The sequence below is a fragment of the Sinohyriopsis cumingii genome, unplaced genomic scaffold (genome assembly GCF_028554795.1).
Source record: "Sinohyriopsis cumingii isolate HCF-2022 unplaced genomic scaffold, ASM2855479v2 utg001328l, whole genome shotgun sequence".
Classification (NCBI taxonomy): Eukaryota; Metazoa; Mollusca; class Bivalvia; order Unionida; family Unionidae; genus Sinohyriopsis; species Sinohyriopsis cumingii.
This window is the reverse complement of record NW_028315984.1, coordinates 659,200-684,213: the sequence shown is the minus strand read 5'-3', so window position 1 is coordinate 684,213 and position 25,014 is coordinate 659,200. Positions and strand designations below refer to the sequence as shown.

Below are 25,014 nucleotides of genomic sequence, written 5' to 3'. Positions count from 1 at the left end.
GGCAAGCTTGTTGGTGTGTTATAAAATAACTGACTTATCATCGGTGTGCTGACAGGTGATGTGTAATTAAATCACTGTTGTAATATTAATAATGAGTGAGTCTGCACAAAGGAATTTCATACAGCTAAACTAGCTCAACAACTAGAGGCAATTAAGAAATATATCCACATTCGTGATTCTGTCAAATGGCAGATACAACAGCATCAGGAAGCTCAAGTAGCATTTACAGAAGGTAAAGAGCCGCTATACTTGTTATCTTTTTAGGGATGTGCTTGGATTTTGCCCTCAAGCTGGAGCAGTCATAGGATATATAATAAATCGCCACGGTCGGAATTTATCCCCAAGCTGGGGTAATCGATGGGTAAAGTCTTATCCACAGTCGGGGTTTTATTCAAGCTTCAGGTGCAAGTTTTTGTGCATCTCCATGCCCTTGCATAAAACACAGTTACACGTTTTTTTATATAGATATTTTTCAGTTGTAGACAGGAATAATAAGTATTTGCGAGTGTTTGAAATGAATGGGTTCATTATGAATTGAGTGGCACTACATTTCAAAAGCAAAATTGGATTGAAATGCAAGAACTGTAGTACGGAATTAGTGTTGGTTCTGGATCGTAGAATGGAATTGTGTGTGTGTGATTGGATTTTTAACGTAGCTTGAATAATTTTTCAGTCATATTGCTACGATGTCTGCAGTGTGGCAGTTTATAGTGATGTATAGCACTGGGGCATCATGCTGCAAACATGTAGTATGATGTTGCACCCAGTCACATTATCCTGACACCAGGCCGATCAGTCCTAACACTAACCTCTTAATGCTGAGCGTCTAGCGAGGTAGCTGTTAATACCATTTTTGTAAGTCTTTGGTATGACTTGGCTGGGGTTTGAACCCATGACCTCCCGCTTCTGAGGCGGACGCTCTAACCACTAGGACACCGGAGTGGTCAGAATGGAATTGTAACAATTACAATGGAAGCAATTTGTATTATGCTTGTTGGGGCATTCCTCACTGATGGCTGTCAGTGACATCATCATGGGAATGTGTAACAGCCACATTTTGTAAGAACAAGGTGTAGTTGGTGAACAATACAGACACTTTTCTGCCATTTCCACTGGCATCATCTCATATGATGTTATTTAAAAAAACTTCCTACAACATACTCACAACATATAAAACCTATATGCAAATCTGATGAAAGCTGCTTGTGTTTCTGAAACACATATTCCATACTGGTGGCAAGAATGTCCAAATCTACATTACAAAAATGAAAACATTACCATCCATCTAGGAGTTGCAAATGTATGAAATCCTCTTGTTGGGTAGTTTTACTAACAGGCTTTACAGCAGGGCCTTCCATTAGATTTAAATGTGGCAGGTAAGTTGACAAAGTAGGGTGGGGGGTTGGGGGGACCTACCCCAATGGGGATAATTCATTTTTTTTTTTAAAGTAGCATGGTGTAAAGTAAAAGTAGATGGGCTGATAAGGAATCCACTGAATTTACAGACTAAAGGTTCAGACATTTGTTTTTAAGAGAAAAATGAAAGAAGGAAACAATACAACATATATTTTAATATGACTTTAATGTTTATTTTCTAGATTTAATTAAGATTATGAATCAGAATCAGTCTCCAACTCCACTGTAAAGTTTATCTATTACTTCTTCTGCTCAGGCACCTGCAAATTAAAACAAAATTGTAATGCTTAAATAAAGTCATATCATCTCAGCACTAGTTACATATGCAGAAGTCATGTTAATCAGCATTATAAAAATGTATGAAATTTTCTTCACTGCACTTGTGCTTCCCTTACTATCGTTAAGCCATGATACAAGATAACTTTGCACTTACTTGTCATTTCTGGCAAGTGGATGGTGCAATCAATTTGCACAAAGATGAATTTATTTCATCCAAATATTTCATGTGAATAAAAATTCCAAATGGAGGCACTTGTCCGATCAGACAAGATATATGCATATTGTAGTTAGCTGGACTCTAGCTCTGATAGTCCTGGGCAATAGGATAAGCTGATTTTGTTATCAGTTTAGAAATGCATCCGCTTTGCAAATACTATGCTTTAAAAGACGAAACTGAATCCAATATTGATGAAATAAGAGTCATTTGGATTACCTTGTTTTTTATCATTCTGCGTTGGTTGGGTGCATATTTGAGGGTCTCTGATATGGTCTCTTCCATTCCATTTGCCTTTGCTTTGCCATTAGTTTTCAAGCAGGCTTCTGCGTGAGTAATACAATGTTTTAAAATAAGTTTCACAACAAAGGATGCATTGCATTTTTCTAAATGCCAGCAATAATCAATGGAATATTTTTAAAACATGTACTTTGAAATGTGTCTCAAGTTACTTTATCAATTCATTTAAAAATCTCTGGCAAGTCACATGAAAAACACAATTTAAATCAAGCCATACTTACTTATCAAAGACTTTCTCATTCACATCCTTTACCTCACACAATAAATATCAGCAACACCAACATTAAATTCACACAATCAGTACAAAACCTAGGTGTTACTCTGGACAGTACTCTCACATTGCACCAACATGTCATGAACATATGCAAGGCTGCGTATCTTGAGCTGAGACGCATCAGCTCCATTCTCAGATATCTTTCAGTTGATGCCACTAAAACACTTGTGTGTTCATTACTGCTTTCAAGACTGGACTATGGTAACTCAATTCTGTCTGGTTCATCTTAATATCTACTGCAGAGACTTCAAAAAGTTCAAAACATAGCTGCTTGGATCATACTTAGAGTACCACAATCAGAGCACACCTCCCCGCTGCTCTGTACCCAACACTGGCTATCCATTCGATCCAGAATCAAACACAACATTAGTTCTCTGTGCTACGTTTCATTGACAGACTCTAGTCCAACATACCTATCCGACCTCACCTATGTGTACACACAAGCAAGATACTTACACTCCTCTTCCGACAATCATATACTCATTATTCTCACTATGAAAACAAAGTCACATGGACAGCATTCTTTTGCATACCAGGGCCCAGCAACATGGAATGAATTGCCCACTGAACTTAGACACAAAGACGCAGTGATCCCATTCAAGAGTGCTCTCAAAACTACTTATTCTGACTACAAAAACAAACTTAATGACTTAATAATGTTAACTACCTTAAATATTCTCAGCATGTTTTTTATGTTTTCTAATTTCATGGTGTTTGTTTTTGTAATCATATCATTGTGTATGTTTTTATGTTGTCTAATGTTGCAAAGCGCTTAGAGCTTCTAAAGATTAGGCGCTATACAAAGTCCTCATTATTATTATTATTATATTTAGCTTGGATGAATATTTTTTAAATCAGTGGCCATAACTAAAAGATGGGATTTTGTTTTATGATCATAAAAGTATGTTGGACACCATCCATGATGTACAATGCTGTCTGACATTTCTATGCACCTAAGGTTTCCATCTCAAATATTAAAGCAAAATGCATACCGAATTTGACAGATTGATGAAAATAAAAAAAAGCAATGCTTACCATTTGAAAAGAGGCAATTGTCACTAGAATATTCTATTCAAAATGATATTAATTTTGGACACAGGGGATACCACCCCCATGTTTTCCTGACTCGTGATATGTCGGCCTATTCTGTGCACAGCTTTAAAAGATGTAATGTTTATCCATCGAGCTATAGAAATGAAATACATTTACTGTAGACTGTTTCTGTCAGCAGTTAAGTTGAGTAATTAGGTCAGGTTTATAGCTAGTTTACAAAATTCAATGTAGAATGCCAATAAATGACAAGATATATTTTTGCAAACTAAAGTGATCTTGAAAAAAGATTAGTAAAGTTTAACATTTTATAAAAAATAAGCTATTATGTGGAAAAGAAACAACAATGAAATAGGATGCAATGTGTTTACGTCTAGTTTTGGAAGGTACCGTCATAATTGTACCGTAGTTTAATGGGTGGAAAGGCCATTGAAAGGTAAGGGCAGTGCGGAGACCAGCGAGTATGTTCCAGAATAGCTGAATCTTTGTAGATACATAGATCCATTCGTAACTTCAGTCCGCAAGCGAAACACTGTACTTCGTATCCCAATCCTGACTCGGGTCCGAAGTAGACAAATCCTGTTCTAGCTAAAACATACGAAGAAGGTAATCCTTCCCTATCCGTAGGCCATTTTTGAAACGTGTCCAATCGACGGGCACAATCACAATAGTCAGGTAAGAAGACTGGAAAATGGTAGGGTTTGAACTTGGAGTTCTCACTGGATTTCTCACTCGATTCTTGCTGCGGCGAAGTCATCCTTCTGGTGGGTGGTTATCCTCTTACAACCAATGTTTTATACCGACATGTCCATACGGCAAAGTAAAGTGGGTGGGAAGCCGCACTCGCTTCTGCTACACGATTTGATAGACTTTTTCCAAGGGTCGACTGACGATGTGGTGTGTGGGTAAACGTACAATCTTGTTGGGTTGATAGGTGGTCACTTTCTCTAGACTGCAAGGCTTCTTTCAATATGCCAAAGTTGACCACTCGACTGGTACGATAATTCAGAGTAAGTCCTTTCACTTTACACTTCGTGTGCACTTCTCCTTGTTTGTCCCAGTATTCGTAGCCGTAATTTTTGGGACCACCACTAACGAAACTTAGAATCTTGTCATCGGGGTGCTTGTCTGTCCAGGCTCCTAAACGGTCTCCTTCGATGTCAGGGTGCTGTTGACTCGGGTGATCGATATAAATGCAACTGTCCATGTCAAAGTACAAGACACGTTCCCCTAACAGTTCTAAAGCTTCGTACAATTTTAAGCGAGCATGAGCTGTCATGTAAGCTGCAATGATGACATTTCCAAAGGGGTCATCTTCTACAAAGTTCAGATCTTCTTCGTAATTCACCAAGATCAAATCCTCACGAACGACGTCCACGTGTTTCATGAATTTGGCTTTGTCGTGAATCATCTGAAAGTAGCGGGAAGGTTCGGTCAAATACTCCGTCTTGGGTAAACACGGTCATTGTGCCATTTTACCCCACAAGCAATTTAACATCACTTTGGCAAACGATCGCCTGCCTTCGTTTTTCTCAATGTGATTTAAAGTAATGCCTTCTTGTGCCCAGAATTTCTCTCTGAATGTCTTTTGGTCTTCGGGAGTGTGACACCAGGACAGATAGCCACTGGCTTCTTGCTCAGTTTCAAAAAGGCATCCACGTAGTCTGCGAAAATGCCTTTCTGTGTGGGGTCACCCTTGTGGAATTATTGTGTCTTGGGAAAGTGGCAAATTTCGTACACTTCTAACAGTTGGTATCCCATGTTCAGAGCTTTGAACAATTCTACGCTGACCCATGTCCCCGTCAAGGCCCGTTCTTCCTGGGTGTGATGACAAGGTTGATCTTGGTTGCACGTTTCAGCACAAGTACGGCACAAAGGAAACACAAGTTTGCCTTGGCAATGGCGAGGTAAGACGGGATGGTATAGGTTCGTGGGAGGCAAAACTTTGCACTTGATCAAGCCTTCGTATTGTCGAATGTTTTTTAGGTCGATGTGTTCGGTGAACAATTGTGGGTGCCCTGCAGGAAAGCAACAATATTTGCACACATAGGGATACAGTGAACACACGTCCAAGTATTTGATTTCTTCTCCTTTCTCTTCGTCAGCTTGGTACAGCAAACAGGTGGCATTGGTCCTTCCTCCGTACAAACTATTACTTGGGTTCAGGGGGTCCATGAACTGGTAACTTTCCATGAGGCGTTTAAACTCAGGATCGGTGTTCAAACGGTGATTGTATTTGTGTTCCCACATTTCCACCACTTGCTATCCTTCCTGTTCTAACTTTAGGCGTGGCTGACAAATGGCCTGGTACAAGTCTTCCATGGTTCGTTGTAAGAACTGATTTTTAGTGCCGCGGTCAGGGTAACAGACGGGACATCCGTGAAATAAGCAACCGTTAAACTCGTACATGATCTTGGGGTTTTCTAAGTCCCAGCCATTGACCGAATGCATTCCGATGATCTTTCGCCCTGTCCGTTGCGGGCATGCTGAATCCATTTGTCTTCCTTGTCGCACAAGTAATGCAACCAGCATGGGGCTTTGACCGAGTATTGACGTTTGACATAGTTGGTCGTTTGAGGACTGATGACAGCCACAGTGTTTTCAAGCATGAATCGTTGTCGGTAGACTAAGGAACACGCTTTGGCAATGGTGCAAGCCTCTTTTAAATGATCAACCCCTCCGTGTTCCATGAACAGTTCTCGAAATTTTCCACAGCATCGCCGTAAAATGTCCATGTCGGAACGACGATACTTTAGCATTTCTTCCTGAAAGTCGAAAGGGTCGTGAGCCTGGTACCAAGCGTAGAAAGTTTCTCGTTCAGTACGCATGTTGTCAGGGTCGTAATAGTGAGCCTGAGGCAAATGGGGTAGAACGGCGTGTTGATTGGCTTCTGTATTGAAAAAGTGTGGAAAGTACCCTTTAGCCATTTCTGTCATTCCAAACATTTTAGGCATTCGACTCAAAGGCATGGCTAAGTAGCTCATCGAATCTTTAAACTGCACTTGTCCCACTTGCATGAAAATGATTTTGGCTCCGTTCAAAGTGATTTTAGGACGCTCGATGCCACGTTCCGTATAACATCTTAAAAGAAACTGTCCATCGTATCCGGAGAAATTGTGAGCCATCACCGTGGCATGGTGATGACAATCTCCATAATAATGTTCGATGTCCTCTTGGCTCCACGTCTTGTCGATGGGGTCTAAGACCCATTGTGTGAAATCGGCTAGTGTGTTCAGTCCTTGAAAGATTTTTTCACGCCCTCCAGGAATCTTACTGCAGTGAGGGCAATAACTCAAGATAGGTTCTTGAATCACTTCTCGCACGCTCGATGAGCCACGCAGAAATTAGGAATGTGAATACTGGTCTCTTGCATGCATTCGAAATCGAAAAAGATGAAATTGCCTTTCTTCTTCTTGTGACCATCCTCTTTCTCTGGTTGGGATTGGTATTTTTGTATGTAGCATTGGTGTTCCAAGTCCACAATGCAGTGACAAATGTGACATTTTTTCTTTCCTGAACATACGTGTGCCTTGGTACTGTTGATACATAGACCTTGTCCACACATTGGGCACAATCTCAGGAGTTGACAAGCACATTTCTTCTGTGAACCTTGCATCTTCAGATGTTGTTGGTAACAGGCAGGGCTGACAAATGTGCGCAGACAAGCAGGACAATGCACTGGTTCTTGCCCTTCGCTCAGACAGGGTTGAGAGGCCAAACATCCTGAGCATTTCGATCCACAATGTTTGTGTTGCTCTCGATTATTATAACCATCATAAGTCACATTTCTCACAGTAATATTTGTATCCCAGGAATCCAGTGATAGTGGTAATGGTATCGAAATGGTCATCGTGATGATAGAGGTGAATGTATTTTCCATCCTTAAAGTCTTTCCCTCGAAACAACAGAGACCCGCGCACTTCTTGAGGGTGCACTTTCAAGGTGTATCGTGGAGCTAGGGCATCTTGCAATTTTTGCATCTCAGGAATGCCACAGGATGTGTCTTTGGACAGGCATGCTTGTTGTAACAGAAGTTCTGCTTCATTTCGTTGTTTGGCTCGGTTCGATTTTCGAATGTTCTCCCAGGCTCTTTTCCATTCTACCGTGTCGTTCTTGTCGGCATAGGTTCATCCCACCACGATGGCTCGGGCTAAACACATGTGGTCTTGAAAATTGTTAATTTGGACAAGACTTGTTTTGGTAATGCGAAGGTTGTTGACCAATAAGGTCTTTCTGCATTGTCCGGTCCCTTGAGGAGGAGAGACGTGGGTCATGTCCAGTGTGGCTTTTCCATCGGTGATGTCAAACTGGTCATTAGATTGTTGCACGTGTTGAATCTTGTCCATGACTTTGGAAGTGGTCAATTCTGCAGGGCTGCTAAACTCGATCCAAACAGGGGATTTCAAGCCATCATGTTGTATGGAAAGTCTCAAGCGATCATCTTCTTTGGGTTGACATTGTCGCTTGAGTGTGGTGAGCAAAGAATCCCACATGTCGGTGATGAACCCTTTTGCTTTCTCTAACAGTACTTCAGACTTGAAATCTTTAAACTTCACTGTGTATTTGTAAGCCGTAGTTCTAAATTTTCTAGAGGGACGCTTTTCCGTCTCTCGAATGTCATAGTACTTTTCAGGGTTGACTAAGGGTGGTAAACTTTGTTTACAGGGTTTGGATTCTGGTTCACTCATGTCCTCTTCAAAATCACTGGCATGAATTTGTGCCAAGACTTCAGCCCTAGTACGAGGCGATAGATCACGTTTCTGCCTCTTACTTTCTTCTTCTTTCTTCTCAAATGAATTGGATCATTTCATCTCGATAGCAAAAAGTCAAATGACTAAAGTTTAAACACCATGGATTAATTTATAGTCATAGCAGACCAGCGTATATAAAGGGTATGTGTCTTGTCCTTTCACTATTCATTTCACTCTCAAACTGAGCACAACAATGGAAGAGACTACCAAGATCGAACGTTTCATCAGAGCTTTGCGAGGGGTCATTAGAAAATTCTCTTCAGACCAGCCGAGGGACTACTCTCCTTCCTTTCAAGATAAAAGTCAAGATACTTGCTATATCTGTCAGAAGAAAGGGCATTGGTCTTCAGAGTGTCCAGACCGTCAAAAAAGAAAAATAAGGGGTTAGAAGAGACAAAAGTCAAGATACCTGTTATTATTGTCAGGAAAAAGGACATTGGTCACCAGACTGCCCAAAAAAGAAACAAGAGGAGTCAGAAGAAGAGAGGGATTCTTCAGAGGAAGAGGAAGAAGAAGAGGAAGAAAACAGACAGGTGAAGAAAAAGAAACAGGAGAAGAAAAGAAGGGAAGAAAGTGAAGAGGAAGAGGAGGAAAGGACTATGACGGTGAAGAAATTAAAAAAACAGAGAGTGAACAATGAGACAGAATAAGTCTATGAACTTTTTAAAGTGCTCTGTTGTGAATTGTGAATTGTAAATATTTATAAAAGAATAAATTAATTATAAAAGGTAAGTGTCTTTGGGTTTTGATTTTAAAATAAGAACCTACACTCACGCACACTCATACACAGACAGGTACTATTGGGTAAAATGGTTTTTATTAGTTATTGGCAATTGAAAGCCTATCTCTTTTCGAGAGACGTGGATGGCCCTGAAAAGGGCCTTTTTTGGTGTAAGGGGTGAGTTTAAACAATCAACTTTAACTGTCTTAAGCCTTTGCCATGGCCAAGGCCTACTTCTGGACTGCGTACTGTTGATGATGATTTCGTTGAAATCACTAAGGATGGTGCAGTAGGCGTAGTCACAGGGTTGGAGTGTTTAGCTTGGGAAGGTCGTATTCTCTTCGGCCGTAATAAAGAAGTCTGATACATCTGTTTCAGACTTCTTAACTAAAATGTCTAACAGTACCGTGACCGTTTGATTTTGACACCCTTGTTTCTTTGCTGCTGCGTCTTCTTCTTGTTGTTTTTTTCTTACCTCTTCTTCTTGCTGCTGTTGCTGTAGGAGAAAAGCTTGTTCCACTTCCTTTTGCTGTTGTATAAATTTCTCCAATTCTTCTTTCTGTCTCTGTCTAAAATTTTCCATGTGCGGTAATGAAGGAGAAGGTGACGAAGGTTCAGGAACAAATTCTTGCAAGGTAAAAAAATCCACAAAATCCCAATTCACCTCTTCTGAAAGTAAGTCTGGGTTCCCTTGGGTAGTCTCCACCATCAGTGCACCCAAACTGATCGTTTTCTGAGTTTCCGTCATGTTGAAAAACTGTCGCTTAGATTGACTACGCACAGGCGCTAGCGAATCTATATAGACTATGTGACGTCACAGACTGCTCTCTTCGGATTGGACGTGGGCTGACTGAATTTTGTAACGCGTGTTTGGATTGGTCAACAAACTCAATCCGTTTCAATCCTTCCTCCCCCTATAAATAAGTACAGTTCACTGCATTCCTTCACCTGTTACTCAGCACCCCAACATGTGGACCGATGTACAATCTTCAACGCTTGTGTCTTCGATGATGTTCCGGACGGACATATCAATGTATGTCCGATCCAACTGGACAGTTATCCACAGGACAGACACCAGCCTGTGGATGCGAAGAATCTTATGTGGAGCATCAAGGATGCCTCAAAAGAGTCTTAATCTATGGTCCTGCAGTCAGGCACAGCCTAAGGTCAAGAAGAAGATGTCACAGATGCCCTTTATGTTAAGGGTATATTAACATAAAACCAAAGGCCCTTTTCAGGGCCATTCCTATCTCTCGAAAAGATCTTGACTTTCAATTGCCTACCCCTTTTTTTATTTTTTTGTTTAAAAAAATAATAAAAAAATAGAGACCCCTCCCTGTTTCAATTTTCGCCTGTTCCATTTTCATAGACCCATCAGGTCGGGACCTTATTAAAATAGGGTCCCGACCCTGTTCCATTTCCCCTAGTCCCAAGACAGTCCCACGATTTATTCCCCATGTTCAATTTCCCTTGTCCCTAGAGTGAATAGTTTTTTTTCTTTCTCCCATGTTAAATTCCCCTTGTCCCTAGAATGGATATTTTTTTTTTTCTCCCATGTTAAATTACATAGTCCCCAGAGTGGATATACCCTTTTTAACATGGAAGTTCCCTAGTCCCTAGACCGTCCCTATTCACTACTACCATTGTCATTACCAGCCTGAAACCCAATTTAATGCCATTTGTATAAATTCATTTCAAATAAATATTATGATATAGTTGAAGTGTAAAGTCAAGCAAGTATTCTGTTTGCAGATTTTACATTTTAGATATTATAGTAAAGTCATATTTTCTCTTGTTTAGTAAACTTTATTGCAACTGGTTCCAAAATAGTAAATCTTATTTAATGTTCATTCACCAGAATAGGTATTAATACAATCCCGAATTAACTGTATGGTACTAAAATATACCCTGATCTTGTGTGAGATTGTAATATACAGAACTATACCTCAAGACAACAATAATATATTGAATTTATATTGTATCAAGACTGTCATGGTTATGAACTCCAACTTTATTCAGGTTTTTTCATAATAAATGATCATCTTGTGCTATGGTTGAAAAGAAATCAAAGTTCAGTTTAACTCCATTCTCTCCACATTTGTAAGTTGTTAAGAGGCATACTCATCCTCAGTGTTATAGTAAAATGTAATCTTATTTGGATCAATCTTGGTGGTGTAATATATGAATGGAGAAAGAATATTATCATCCAGATTAAAATATGTTTTATTCAAATTTTTAGTTGGATATGGGTTACGGAGCCTGATGTGTACGAACAAGGCAATGTGTACCATGACCTTTTTAATTTAACATTTTAAACTCCTGCAGAAGAAAGAGATTTTTTAGATCCATTAATCTGTATTAACAAAAACATTTCTTCAGTATGATTTTCAATTACTTAGTATTGACAAAACTCATATTTTAAAGTTGTTGTTTTTTTGTGTTTGGTTTGGCCTTTTATGGTAAACCAACACAAGTAAGTTATTTAGTGCCAAGGCACTTTAAGTATAGTGCCTTGCCCAAGGACACACCATGGTAGCTAACCCAGGTTGGTCTGATGGTAGAATTTGAACCTACCTTATTTCACAGGTCCAGAAAGCTAACCACTGAGCCACTACAGCTCCCCATCTTATAGTGGAATGCTGGTATACTTTATGATCAAGAAGGATGGTTTGGGGTATGCATGTTGCATCTGAAAAAAGTGATGGAATTTTTGTTTACATAATATTTTAGTCATACAATATGAATCATTTTCTATAGATTTAAGATGTATCAGATCAAGTTAAGAAAAATCATATATTCTGTTTCCTGGGAATGTACTAAAATTCACTGTTATTGTTTGATTTTTTGGTAGTAAGCTTACTTGGTATTTTTTTCTTTTTAACTTGAATACCTAATTTGTTAACATCCTATTCTAAATCTTCAGAGTTCTGTCTATTAAGTGACAACTGTTGATACATGTAGGGAAGTTTTTGTTTATATCTTTTGATTTTTGTGATTCTGGAAGTTGCAGTATTTGTTGTTGTATTATAACCATTTCAGTAATTTAATGAATGCAGAGTATACTGCTCTATAAATGAAATTTAAGTGAAAATAATGTAAAAGTATGTTTCACTGCAAATATAAATTGTTTAAAATAATATATCATTTATCATATGACTATTCAATTGTGGTAACTAGTATTCCATCCAATATCTATATATTAAAATATGTCTTTTCATACAGCTGGTGATCATTTAGATACAAGTCCAATTGAACATAATCAAATTATCAATGCAGGTGTTTTTATTAGTAGTAGTATTGCAAGTATAAGTGTTAGTATTAAGATTTCATATACAGGTATGATAAGTGTATCATAATGTTTAAATGATGCTCCTTGTTACAACATAAAATATGTTCATTGAAACAAATGGTTCACTGGTAAATTGGCAGCAAAGGTCTTCACTGAATTATGTTGCATAAACTATTTTACAATAAAACATATATGATGCATCTCAATTATGATGAATGTGAGGAGGAGGATTAATAATAATGCAATTTAAGTTATCTTCATAACATAAGTTCTAGCAGATGTGTAATTTTTATGTGGTTCATCATCAGTTTGAAACTGGTCTGTGATTTCTGGATCTGGACATACCTGGTCCCCTGCTGTTGTGCTGCTATGGTCTTTACAGTTCATTAGGATATCAGTTACACTTGGTTTACATTTAGAACCCCATGGGATGGAATGCCCAGTTTGAAACTGAGAGAATGGTTAATTATCCATAATATAACTCCTGCAGTTATTATTAGGTTTGATATCAAGGTCTTTCTTTAAAAGCTTTTCAACTCAGGTTCTGTTCTACCATACAGATAAATAAAGTCAAATTCAAGACTTTCAGATTTGTCCAGTTTGTTTCATGTGTTGCAGCAGACAGACTGTATATTGCCACTGTACCATATAAATATCAGTGCTTAGTCTGCTCTCAGTTGCTGTGGTTTGATTAGTTACAAGTGTCATCACATGTGACTAATTATTGACCAATGTAATGAAACTTGTATAATTAGAAGGCTGTATTTAAAAACTCTAAAGATCTTAAAAAGAAAATTGGATCGGGGTAAGTAAAACCTTTTACTTTGACCATTTGGCTAGAAAATAATTTTCAATAAGTTTAAATTGGATAATAGTAATATAATAATTAATTACACAAATCAGAATAAAAGCTATTTGCATATCCCCTTACAGCTGTTGCTTTTTCATAGTACTAAGTAGAATAAAGTATAGTTAAGACAGATAAAGAAATATCCCGTCATATATACCTTACATCAAATAAAGAAACTCAAGATGGATAACAACAAAATTAATGTCACATCATCAAATAGTTATCTCAGCTGCCTGGTCAACCTAAAGGCAGATAAACTAAGGCAAACTTACTCCGAAGCAGTCTCATCCCCCCTAAGAGAAAAACGACAGATACAGTTCTTAACGCCAATTTTCAACTCGACCCCAACTGACTCGATGAGTAGACTCTACCTGTCACCAAGCGTAAACGAGAATGTGGACAATCTACCGAGTAACCGCAAAACTACATCCGACATGAGTACCCAAACTGAGGAACAATACTCAACAAGCACAAAAACAACCCAGACCACGCTGGTTAAAAACACTAGCAGCCAGGGGACTCAAACTGAGAACCTACTAGATGAAACAGAACGCCCTCACCCTACCACAAATAAAGCAGTCACACACGACTCAACAAAAGGTAAGAATAATAGGAAAACCAAATCCCAAATACCAGTTAGAAAGAATAAGGAACACACTAACTGTCAATACAAGACCCAGCAAGCCGGTTATGGACAACGAAACAAAGTCAGCTAAAGAGACAAACACCAGGGGAAAAAAGACCAGTCTGCAAAATATCCAAAACAAGAAACACCCCGCTGAACTGACTCTCTTCGTCAAGGGAGTAAATTCCAAAATAACGAAGTTAGCCTTTAAAACCATAGCATGGCAATTGAACAAATATCACCAAGGAGAATTCACGCTTAAAAGCACTAGAGACGACTTGCTGATAATCAAATGCACCACTGAACAACAGATTGCCAAATATATGGAAATTGAAAGAATAGGCCAAATAAATGTTCAGGTCACTAGACACAACAGAACAAAACAACACATAAACCCAAACCCCCCAAAAACACACAACAAAGGAGTCATATACGTATCAACTCAAAATAAAACCAATGAAATAGTAGACTACATAAGGAGTAAAGGACAGGAAGTAGAGAAAGCAATCCGCCTAAAAACAAGAAGGGGAAAGGATAGCACTGCAGTGGTACTCTTTTTTAAGGGCGCCACCCCAGAAACTATCAAAATAGCCGAAAAACTCGAGGCTAAAAAAATTTTTGCTTTCAAAAACAAACCACGGTTCTGTGGCAACTGCAAAAATTGGGGGCATTACTCTAAGAGTTGCGGAAACCTATTCCGGTGCAATCAATGTGGTCTTCACCACCCAGACCGGAAAACATGTAGCGCCACCAATCAGCACTGCGCTAACTGTAGTGGTAACCACAAACCAAACCACGCAGAATGCCCCAGGGCTCTTAGAGAAGCCCTAATAGTCGAATATATGATCTCCCATGGGGTAAACTATAAGCAGGCCAAAACAAAAATCAGGATACCAAAAACAAAATAAATAGGTAGCACCCTCACTGGTAGGAAACACGCATAAAATGAAAACAACAGTAAATTAAACAAACTATTAAGACTTTTTGCACTAGAGATGGATTCCAGAGCAGAAATCAAAATATGGCAATGGAACGCACGCGGCCTTAGGGCCCACGCTGACCAACTAAATAACAAAATACTTGAACAGGAAAGAAAACCAGATGTTATATGCATACAGGACACCCACCTAAATGATACCTCACGTATCCCAAACATCATAGGCTACAACACCAAATACCTAAAGCATCGATCCCCCACAGCAAGAGGAGGGGGGTTAGCAACCTTTGTTAGAGATGGAATTACATCGGAAATGCATAAATTAACAGATAGTAGACCGCCCAATGACTTCGAAATACAGATAGTCAAAATAACCGCTCAAACTAAGCAGGTACTAATCGTTAACCTCTATGAAACAAATGAGCAGCGCAATTTAAGTGCAGACGAAACAATCAAAATGATTAAAGACTGTGGAGAATGGGTGGTAATATGCGGGGACTTCAATGCGCACAATGAACTATGGGGGAGTCAAAAGACGGACATTAAAGGAAAAATTGTAGAAAAATGGGCACAAAAATGCAACTTAGTTTTTCTAAACAACGGAATGCACACCCGGATAGATGACAGAACAGGCCACACATCAGCAATAGACCTATCTCTATGCACACCAAGATTAGCAGGCATTTCTGATTGGCAAGTTGATGAAAGCGACCCTATGGGAAGTGACCATTACCTTATAAATATAGAAATACAAATTAGAATACCTCAAAATAAAGCGTCCTTCACACCAAGATGGAAATACGAACAAGCCAACTGGATTAGGTTCAAACAGATAGGTGACTCAATCAACCCAGAAACCATATATCACCGGGACATTGACACCTTTAATGACAAATTAATAGAAACCATTAACACAATGGCCCAAGAAACAATTCCTAAAACTAAAGGAGTAGCACCCAAACCCACGGTGCCCTGGTGGAATAATGAATGTAAAATAGCAATTAAAGAGAAAAAAAGAGCTCTAAACAAATTCAAAAGAACTAAAAATAATAGGGACTTTAACTACTACAAGGAAAAGGAAAAAACTGCCAAACAAACTATTATGATAGCTAAACAAAACTCATGGAGAGAATTCTGCTCAAAACTAGATATTAACACAAAATCGAAGGAGGTGTGGCAAAGAATTAAAAAAATGAGAGGCAAAACTAAATCAATAACCCCCAACATACCTGGACAAAACAACAAACATAAGGCAGAATTATTCGCAAACTATTTCGCCAACATGTGTAGCAATACCAACTTAGAGGATAAGTTTAAAAATCATAAAAGGCAATTTGAGGAAAGCAACTCTGACAACATAAAGGAAGCAGGAAATAATGACGGCCCACTAAACCTTCCGTTTACAGAAGCCGAATGGAGAGAGGCCCTCGCCGGCAAAAAGACCACATCCCCCGGGGAGGACACTTTGGGGTATGAAATGTACAAGAACCTACCCAAAAAACTTGTCACAATTGCACTTAACCTCATTAATAAAATATGGGAAACCGGTACCATACCTATAAGATGGAAAAAGGCAGTAGTGGTCCCGATTCTTAAGCCTGGAAAACCCTCAAGCGATATAAAATCATACAGGCCCATATCACTAACAGACAATATATGTAAAATAATGGAAATTATGGTAAACAACAGGCTGAAATACCATTTAGAAAGCAAAGGACTACTAGCTAATACACAGAGCGGGTTTCGCAACTACCGAAGCACAATAGACCAACTCATGAGACTAGAAACCGCTGTCAAATTAGCATCTAGAGAAAAATTTTAAAAATCCAGATATGTTACAGCCATCTTCTTAGACATGGAAAAAGCATATGATCTAATGTGGACTAAGGGACTGATAAGTAAACTTAAACCATACGGAATAACTGGCAATATATACAAATTTATTGCTAACTTCCTAACCGATAGAAAGATACAAGTCAGACTAGGACAAGACTACTCCGAACGATACAAACTGGAAAATGGCACGCCACAATGAAGCGTAATCAGCCCAACTTTATTTAATATAATGATAAACGACCTGGAAACAGCGGTAAAACCCAACCACCTTGACTTATCCCAATTCGCCGATGACAGCGCCGTATGGAAAACTGGCAACCTGGCCAGCAGAGAAACGACCAAGCACTTACAAAAAGGACTAAACGATATAGGAAATTGGACAGATAAATGGGGATTTAAATTGTCACCTCTAAAAACAGTAGGCATAGTTTCCAATCCGGGAGGTGGCCACCCCCCACCCACTCCAAACTTAACCCTAAAGGGGGTACCCATCAAATTCGAAAAACAAGCGACACTCCTAGGTATGGTATTCGACCACGAACTCACGTGGGCAGCTCATATCCAAGAACTCGTAACGAAGTGCAAACGAGACATCAACCTCCACAGAAACCTCAGAGGGGTGAATTGGGGGGGTTGATCAAAAAACACTCGTTACCCTATATAGAGCACTTATAAGAGCAAAATTGGACTACGGTTGCCAGGTATATGGAGCGGCGAACGCCACGTTACTAAAGAAACTAGACACAGTCCAATCAAAAGCGCTAAGGGTATGCACCGGCGTCCTAAATGGTACCCCCACACAAGATATCTTAATAATAGTAGGAGAACCCCCGCTAGACCTAAGGCGGAAGGAATTGATGCTGCGATACTCGACTCGAATATCAATACACCAACCCAACCACCTCACGCTACAAGCCCTCTTAGCATGCGACAAACCATTCGATACAAAAGGAAAAAATAAAAAATACCTAGTGGGAAAATAATTATAGAATTAAAAAGGAAATTTCAAATCGCAAATATCAACCCAGAAAAAATAAGGTACTACCCAGACCCCCCGTGGACCTGTCCCACACCACAAATAGATCTTAGCTTACGTAAACTAGGACAAAAACAAAATGACCCGATAGGACTAAGAGCATCAATACTAACGTACATTGACAACAAATATGAGACATACACGCAAATCTTCGCAGATGGATCAAAAACCAAAAATCCAAATAAAACTGCAGCAGGGATAGTGATCCCAAAATTAGATGTCACCGTTGGAAAAAGACTCCCAGACCAATGCGCTATATACACGGTAGAATTCATGGCAATACTAATGGCATTAACATACGTCAAAACATACCCCACAACTAAGGCAGTCATTCTAAGCGACTCTTACAGTGTACTACAATCGTTAGCAACGGACCAATCCAAGAGCAGACCTAATATGATTAATCATGCAAGATCGCTACTTAAAGAGATTGAAAAAAACAACAAACACGTTGAATTCGTATGGATACCCTCTCACATCCATAATCCCAGGCAATGACAAAGCAGATGCAGAAGCAAAAAACGCCACAAACGAACCAAAAGCCCAAAATATAGCATACAGCGTCACTGAAATCAATAACATGGGACAAGATCAATGACATGTGGCAAGAGCTATGGGAAAAATCGGATGCAAACAGTCTAATACACACGATGATGAAAAAAGTAAGTAGAAAAGTCGAAAGTCCGACCTTCAAAAATCCATACGATATAACAATAATAAATAGAATAAGAACAGGTAAAACACTATTGGCAGGATGCGCAGGGAAACACATAAAAAGGGGACCAACCGAAAACTGCCCCTACTGCCCAACTCCAGAAACAATCGCACACTTAATAAATATATGCCCCAAATACAACCAGGAAAGGGCCGAACTAAAATCTCAACAGGAACAAATAGGAGAACGGTGGACATACCCGGAGTTACTTGTGGCAAAAAACAATAACATAGGAATGACCTATAATAACATCATGACATTCATTAACAAAATAGGCAAAAGGGGACAAATCTAAACCGAATGAAGGGTTGGGTATAAAGAGAGACCATGTAAAGAAATTAAAACCAATAAACCTAAAAGATCGAACCAAAAAAGAAAAAAACCAATCAAAATATTACAAATCACTGTTTGGGAATTGTGACGGCCGGCTCGGGCTAGTGGGTTCACAGACTGACACCGCCGCTCATAACCCGAACAATAAAAACCAGATAAGGACGAATATTACAAAATCACTGTTTTGGAATTATAATGGCATGCTAGGCCCCGTAGGTTCAAAAAAAAAAAAAAAATATAAAAAAATAAAAATAAAAAAAATATACATTAAAATAAATCACAAATAGCTAAGCTAAACAAAAATAACAGGTAAATAGCCAAGTGGTCAAAGCGAAGGGAAACAAAGGCAATCAAACCACCTCCCTCGAAGAAAACATCTCACGGCGAACATGGCAGTATCAAAAGGACGAGAAGACCAAAACAGAAACGGACACGGGATAAGGCAGAAAGAGCTGAAATAAAGAAGAGCAGGAAAAGGCACAGAATGAAGTTAAACGTCCTAAGGCAGTAAAAGAAGAAAGAACAGGACACTTGCAGACCTTGGGGAATGAAGGCAGAAACAATGAAAAGAGTATGCCTCAAATAATCAAACCACCCCCACCCCCCAGTATGAAAAGAATTGCCTTCCCGAAATCAAACAAAATAAATAAGGCCACCCCACCCCACATCTACTTATAAGTGTGAATGAGAAAGTGAGCGTGAATGTGTGTTGTCGGGATATGTGGGAAAAGCAGAAAAACGAACAAAAATGTCTATAGCCATCACACAAATATAGCATACACACTCCCTACCCACCTTTTTTTTCTTTTCTTTTCTTTTTTTTTTTCTTTTTTACAAACAAATTTTACCACATAGGGCTTTCATTCTGACCCACGAAAGCCCTCTTTTGACCAACAACTTACTGGCCCTGAAACACACTGATTGGTTTAAAGCCACACGTACGAAATACTTAACCAAATTGAGATCTCCAAAACAAAATAAAGGGCTACTAAAAGCCTACTAGATGTGAAAAAATTTCCGGAAAATTCAAGTACGCAAAGTACACAAAATTTAATAGACCTTACAAAAGATAGGAAAATTCACAACTCAGGAATATCTGAAGCGTATGTGACAATCACATGTTTGGCAAGATAGTACAGGAATAGCCCAATAAATATAGGGAACTGGGCATTGATTGCAACGAAAATTTAATAATACTGCTGCTGGTGTGCTTCGGTTACTGCCTGAAATGAGAGAGGAAGGAGATGCAGGATGCAGAAACAGACCACCAACGGAGTACAACGATGGAGAAGGTTGCAGCGACGAGAGCCTGGGCGGGACCTTTTGGGGCACCTGGGCTTCGGCTTGCTTGCTTGGGGGCATTGTATAAGTTAATCGCTAAATTCAAAAAGTACACAAACGTGTACAAACTAAACAGTCGCACATACCGAAAGGTGCACGTGACTTTAATCCAATGAATGAATGAAATGTGTGCTAGAGGGTAGGGTTAGCAGTTATACTCCCAATTATGTTTGTGATGAGCAAAAGCAGCTGCACAAATTTGAGCTTTTAGTTTGGTTCTGGTAGGGTCAAAGGATGCAGGTACATTTTACATTAATTTTTTACTAGAAATAGCTATTTTCAATATTTTTCTGTGACAAGGCAACTAAAAGAATCAGTATGTGCCTTATGCATGAATAAAGTTCACTAGTACTATAACAAATTAGCATACTTTTCATCACCCCTCTACCATCAAGATTTTTTTATATTTACCTCTGTAGCAGACACAAATAAAAGTCGGCAGCTCATTTGCAGACTAAGTTACGCATATGATCTCCAATGCTCATCTAACTGTGACAGGCAGTCACCAACAAGCCAACCTATTTCCATGCCTAACTCGAAGTAAATCTGAACCACATTATAGATTTAGCTTATGTGTAAATTTATAAATGCTAGGCTTGTGATAATTAGGTTCATGCCTTCTACCTTAAAAATTAGAGGGATGTCAAAATACGAAACTATCCAGTGAGACCTATGATGTTAATTTTAATCCCTATGGGATTTGTGACATAAAAAACCCAAATGATTTATGTATTAAAAGGTAACTAATGGGGGCAGGATCTGCAGTGAATCAATGGTTAGTATGCTAGACTCCTGATAAAAATGTTTGTGTTAAAATCCTGTTATCAAGTCAACCAGGTTACCTACTGCAATGTACCCTTGCCTTACTCCAATTCCCTCAGTACTCAGTAAACAACTAGTGTTGCTGTACATAACAAAACCAGTCCATATTGATTTTACATATTTTACTAAATCCTGACAAAAATAATTCTCTAAATAAAGAATGATTAATATGTGATGGTCTCGCATGTAATCAAACTCTTCCAAGCTTTTAATGATATGAACCGATTTATCAATGTTTATCAAATTTGCATGAAAAACTATTTCTTATTTGTCATCAAATATGTTCAATGTTTTGATCATATAAGCATTTCTGCTACATTAAATCAAAATAATCTTTTTGTCAGAAATAGAGCCCTTATAGTATTTGCAAGGTCAACCAATCAGATGCAGAATTTGAGTTTAATATGAATGAATATTTTTTTTACAAAATTGCTCTTTTGCTATATCTTGATGAGATAAATCTATTCACCAAGTCTGATGAAATTAATGAGAAATAGTTTTAAGAGCAGTAGCAAGAATGGCTAGTGAGATGTAGAACCACCACATTATATGCATAGATTTTGCTTATAGCCTCAGACATACAAGCAAATAATTAAACAAGTCAGATCTAAATTGGATCATAAACACTGTTGTGCAAATCATAAGAAACTCTGCCAATCAGATGCAAGGTCACTTCACTACCATACCTTTATCACACTCATAATAAGCATCATTGTGAAACTTGACTCTATAAGCCCAATGGCCAAGCATGATCAAACTTGAATCAGCAGTAGTGGTTATAACCTCATGTATTTGTATGCATCTTCACTTCTTCAATCTAGATCTCATTTATATAAGCATGTATTCTACGTTTAGTAAAAACTGCACTACATGTATAAATATTGCATGCGGTGGTAACATACTCAGATGAAAGATCACCTTATTATTATTAATGGTTAACACTCATCAAACTTCAAGGACAACTTAATGATTTTAGCCTATATTGTGGAAGTATGGCTTTTAGGCTGGTTAAAAAACTCAACTAATCTTATACATGATCACATGTATATACTTGGATTTTCCTCATTATTAGATTTATCCAAGATGTTGATTTAAGCCCAAAACCAAGTTTTATATAAACAAATTGATCAGAACTATGGACTCCAAAGTAGCTAATTTCTTACTGTTGAAAGACAGAAGGGGATGTGAAATAAATAACACACTCTGGACCATTACATAAACCCACTTAGCCTTTTGACCAGTTGAGATAAAATATCAACAATAATGTTAAATAAGATTGATAAATTATGTTTTCTCACATTACCTCTAGCCCTTTTCAACATGGATGGTATTTTTCTTCCACATATGTCAGCTCTTAATTAGTGGCCCTTTCCCATCATGAATGTTGTAGGTGAAACTCTCAGAATTAGGCTTTTTAATTTATATCTGTAGAAGAAAAAAACTATTGGTCTGCATATATCAATGTCACCATTTCTGTATTAGATTAAAATACCATATGTGTGTGTGTGTGTGTGTGTGTGTTAATTTTAGAATTTAAGCAAACTTGTCTCCATGTGTTTATTTTAAAACTGATGATGATAACACATAACAGGTTCAATGGATAAAATGTTATTTCTTACTTCTTACAACTGCTCATTATATCTGAATTTACATTCAATGTTTGTTTTAATTAACATATTTGGGATATTGGGCAAATTATTTATTTTGTAGTTTATCATTATATCATTTACCAGTCTTTTATCATTCAAATATGTAATATAGTACCATTATACTGACTTCATATTCTATATGATATCCCAGCAATACATATTAAGCAGATAAGTGCAAATAAAAATGTTCAGAATGTAAAATTTACTCCAAGCTCAAAGAAGATCAGCAAAAGATAATATCCAACAAATTACCAAACAAAAAGCGAAGTTAACGCAGTTACCTTTATTATGATGTCTCCAACACCAACGGTACTGTACAGCTACGTCTTCCGAGTTTTACCGTCATCTTGTCTTTCAAACCAGAATTAATTTCTTGAGCTCTTACAAAATGAAGAAACTTTTAAATACTATAATTTAAGCAGATTCTTTACATGCCATCAGATAAATTATGGCACAGTGTTATGTCTGTCAGCAAAACGCAACTTCACATTTGGACGGCGCGCTGTGTGGGCATCGCGGACACAGCAACTGACATGAATTCTCTATTAGCAGACAATGATTCGGAATAAATCCTTCGCAAATCTAACATTCTCGATTTTTCATAGTTCCACTTTTCATTGTTGCATCTGTTTGATTGTACAATTGCTAATGATGTTCAATGAATCAACTTCAATTCATCTGCTGTCTGAAATCCCGGTTCAGTTGGTATTTTCTTCCGCGCATGATGCCGTGTAAATAAAAGATACGGTCGACATTCAAAGTGGTTTAGGTTAATTTATTATTTTTCTTTATTAAGGTCATTTGCAGAAAGTGTTTCGCTAGGGTGAGAAAAAAAAATATAACAAAAAGAAAACTTTCTTTTCCAACGCTAATACTGTATATATTTCAATTTGTGATTGATGCTATAAATAAAAAAAAATGATAATAAAGCATTTTAGCCCGTGGCTTCGGCACGGCACTCGTTTTTGTGGGTTTTTTAAAATGTTGTTAGTGTTGTTTTGGGGTTGTTTTTTGTGTGTGTACCACACTAAAAAACATACCAGGTATTAGGCCTAACGTAGGAAAAGAAATTATCCTCTATTTATTACTATTCTTACTGTCAAATGACGCAAAAGTGATCAAATTGCTATTAAGATTTTGTTTTGTATAACACTTACCGCTCGTTTTCCTCGAGATAAAGCAGCCACTTCAAAATGATTATAAAATCTGTGACAGATGAAAAACGTGGTTTAAATAATTCGTAATCGCCTGCCTTAAAATACTGTAGGAATTTGCTAATGTATTTCATGGCCCTCGTTTGAATAGATACCAACGATCATGTATATCGACCAAATTTTGTATATTCCTGCCCACAATCATGTATTTTGTATTAAACCGTATATTACACGAGCGCTCTGTGGCAAACTCGGGGAGGGGGGGGGGGCGGGTCTCTATTATACCCAGAGGCGTAGCTATGATATTTTGCGCCCGGGGACGAACTATAAAATTGGCGCCCCAGCCCCCTCCCCGTTTAATCACATTTTTGAATATTACCCTTGTTTACTTATTATAATGTAACGTTGTAAGCCTCATTTTGGCGCCCCTGTACCTTGGCGCCCGGGGACATATGTACTCCCCTCCCCCCAGCTACGCCTCTGATTATACCTGCTGTATCAGTTGAGAAATATATTGAACAGATCAGGCCCCAATACTCTCGCTCTGAAAAACATTAAAATAATTATATGCAGAATATCGGTAGGTCTCCCTCTTGCCAAAAATGTCAGCACCATATATATTTTGCAAGTAATGTAATGGGTATAATAACACACACACACACACACACACACACACTTTTTTTTTGGGGGGGGGGGCAACGGACAGATGCCCCCATTTCCCAAAAAAAATAAAAAGTATTTTATATTTGTGTATTTCCCCCTCAGATGTGTTCTACGTTTTATTAAAACAAAATTTTATATAAAAAATTTAGTTTTTAGAATTTTTGATGGGGTATTTATGTTTCCATAGTGTTATCTAAAGGGTTGTTCGTCCGAGTCTGGTTTCCCTCACCTTGCTCGAAGTTCATTCCCTTGAAATGTTTTGTAACCTTTGCTATATGTCGCCTAGGTCTCAGTGTTTGCTATATGTAATGGTGTTATATTGTGTGTATGCTATATTTTCTTTATGTTTGAGACAGCAAGTATAGATCAAATATCTTTCCCAGTTGTATTTCTTCCTTTATGATGTTATATTGTATCTTTTAATTTGTTTTATGGTTTTCTAATTTTGACGATGGAATGGTGTACTATTTAGATTTTGTTTAAAAAAATAATTTCCTATTTTATTATTCGAGTGATAATATGTGTCGTTCCTCATAATAGTCTTTAAAGATGTTGATAGGTAGGTTACGCTCGATCCAAGGTTCACGCTTCTTTATTCTCTATGTGTTTTTCCTGGGTCGCGTTAGGCCTCCTTTATTTAGTTTATCTGATTATGCTTTATTGAAAGATCCAAACGTATTTATGAGACCACATTATTCTATAGTGGTCAACCATGCAGTGCGGGAGAAGTTAGTAGGGTTTTAAACTAAGTGTTATACA

The 25,014-nt window shown here is 38.1% G+C and overlaps 1 protein-coding gene and 1 long non-coding RNA gene across 2 annotated transcripts in view; both read right to left on the bottom strand.

Annotated features, from left to right (window-relative positions):
- Positions 1-25,014, bottom strand: part of LOC149772634 (sushi, von Willebrand factor type A, EGF and pentraxin domain-containing protein 1-like) — a 112,859-nt gene that overhangs the window by 63,283 nt on the left and 24,562 nt on the right. The window lies entirely within an intron of this gene.
- Positions 1,564-23,144, bottom strand: LOC149772635 (uncharacterized). The gene is made up of 5 exons (XR_016417647.1): positions 22,720-23,144; positions 22,093-22,214; positions 11,580-11,694; positions 2,129-2,235; positions 1,564-1,676 (listed from the first exon to the last, which is right to left on the bottom strand). It is a non-coding gene; the product is annotated as an uncharacterized LOC149772635 (long non-coding RNA).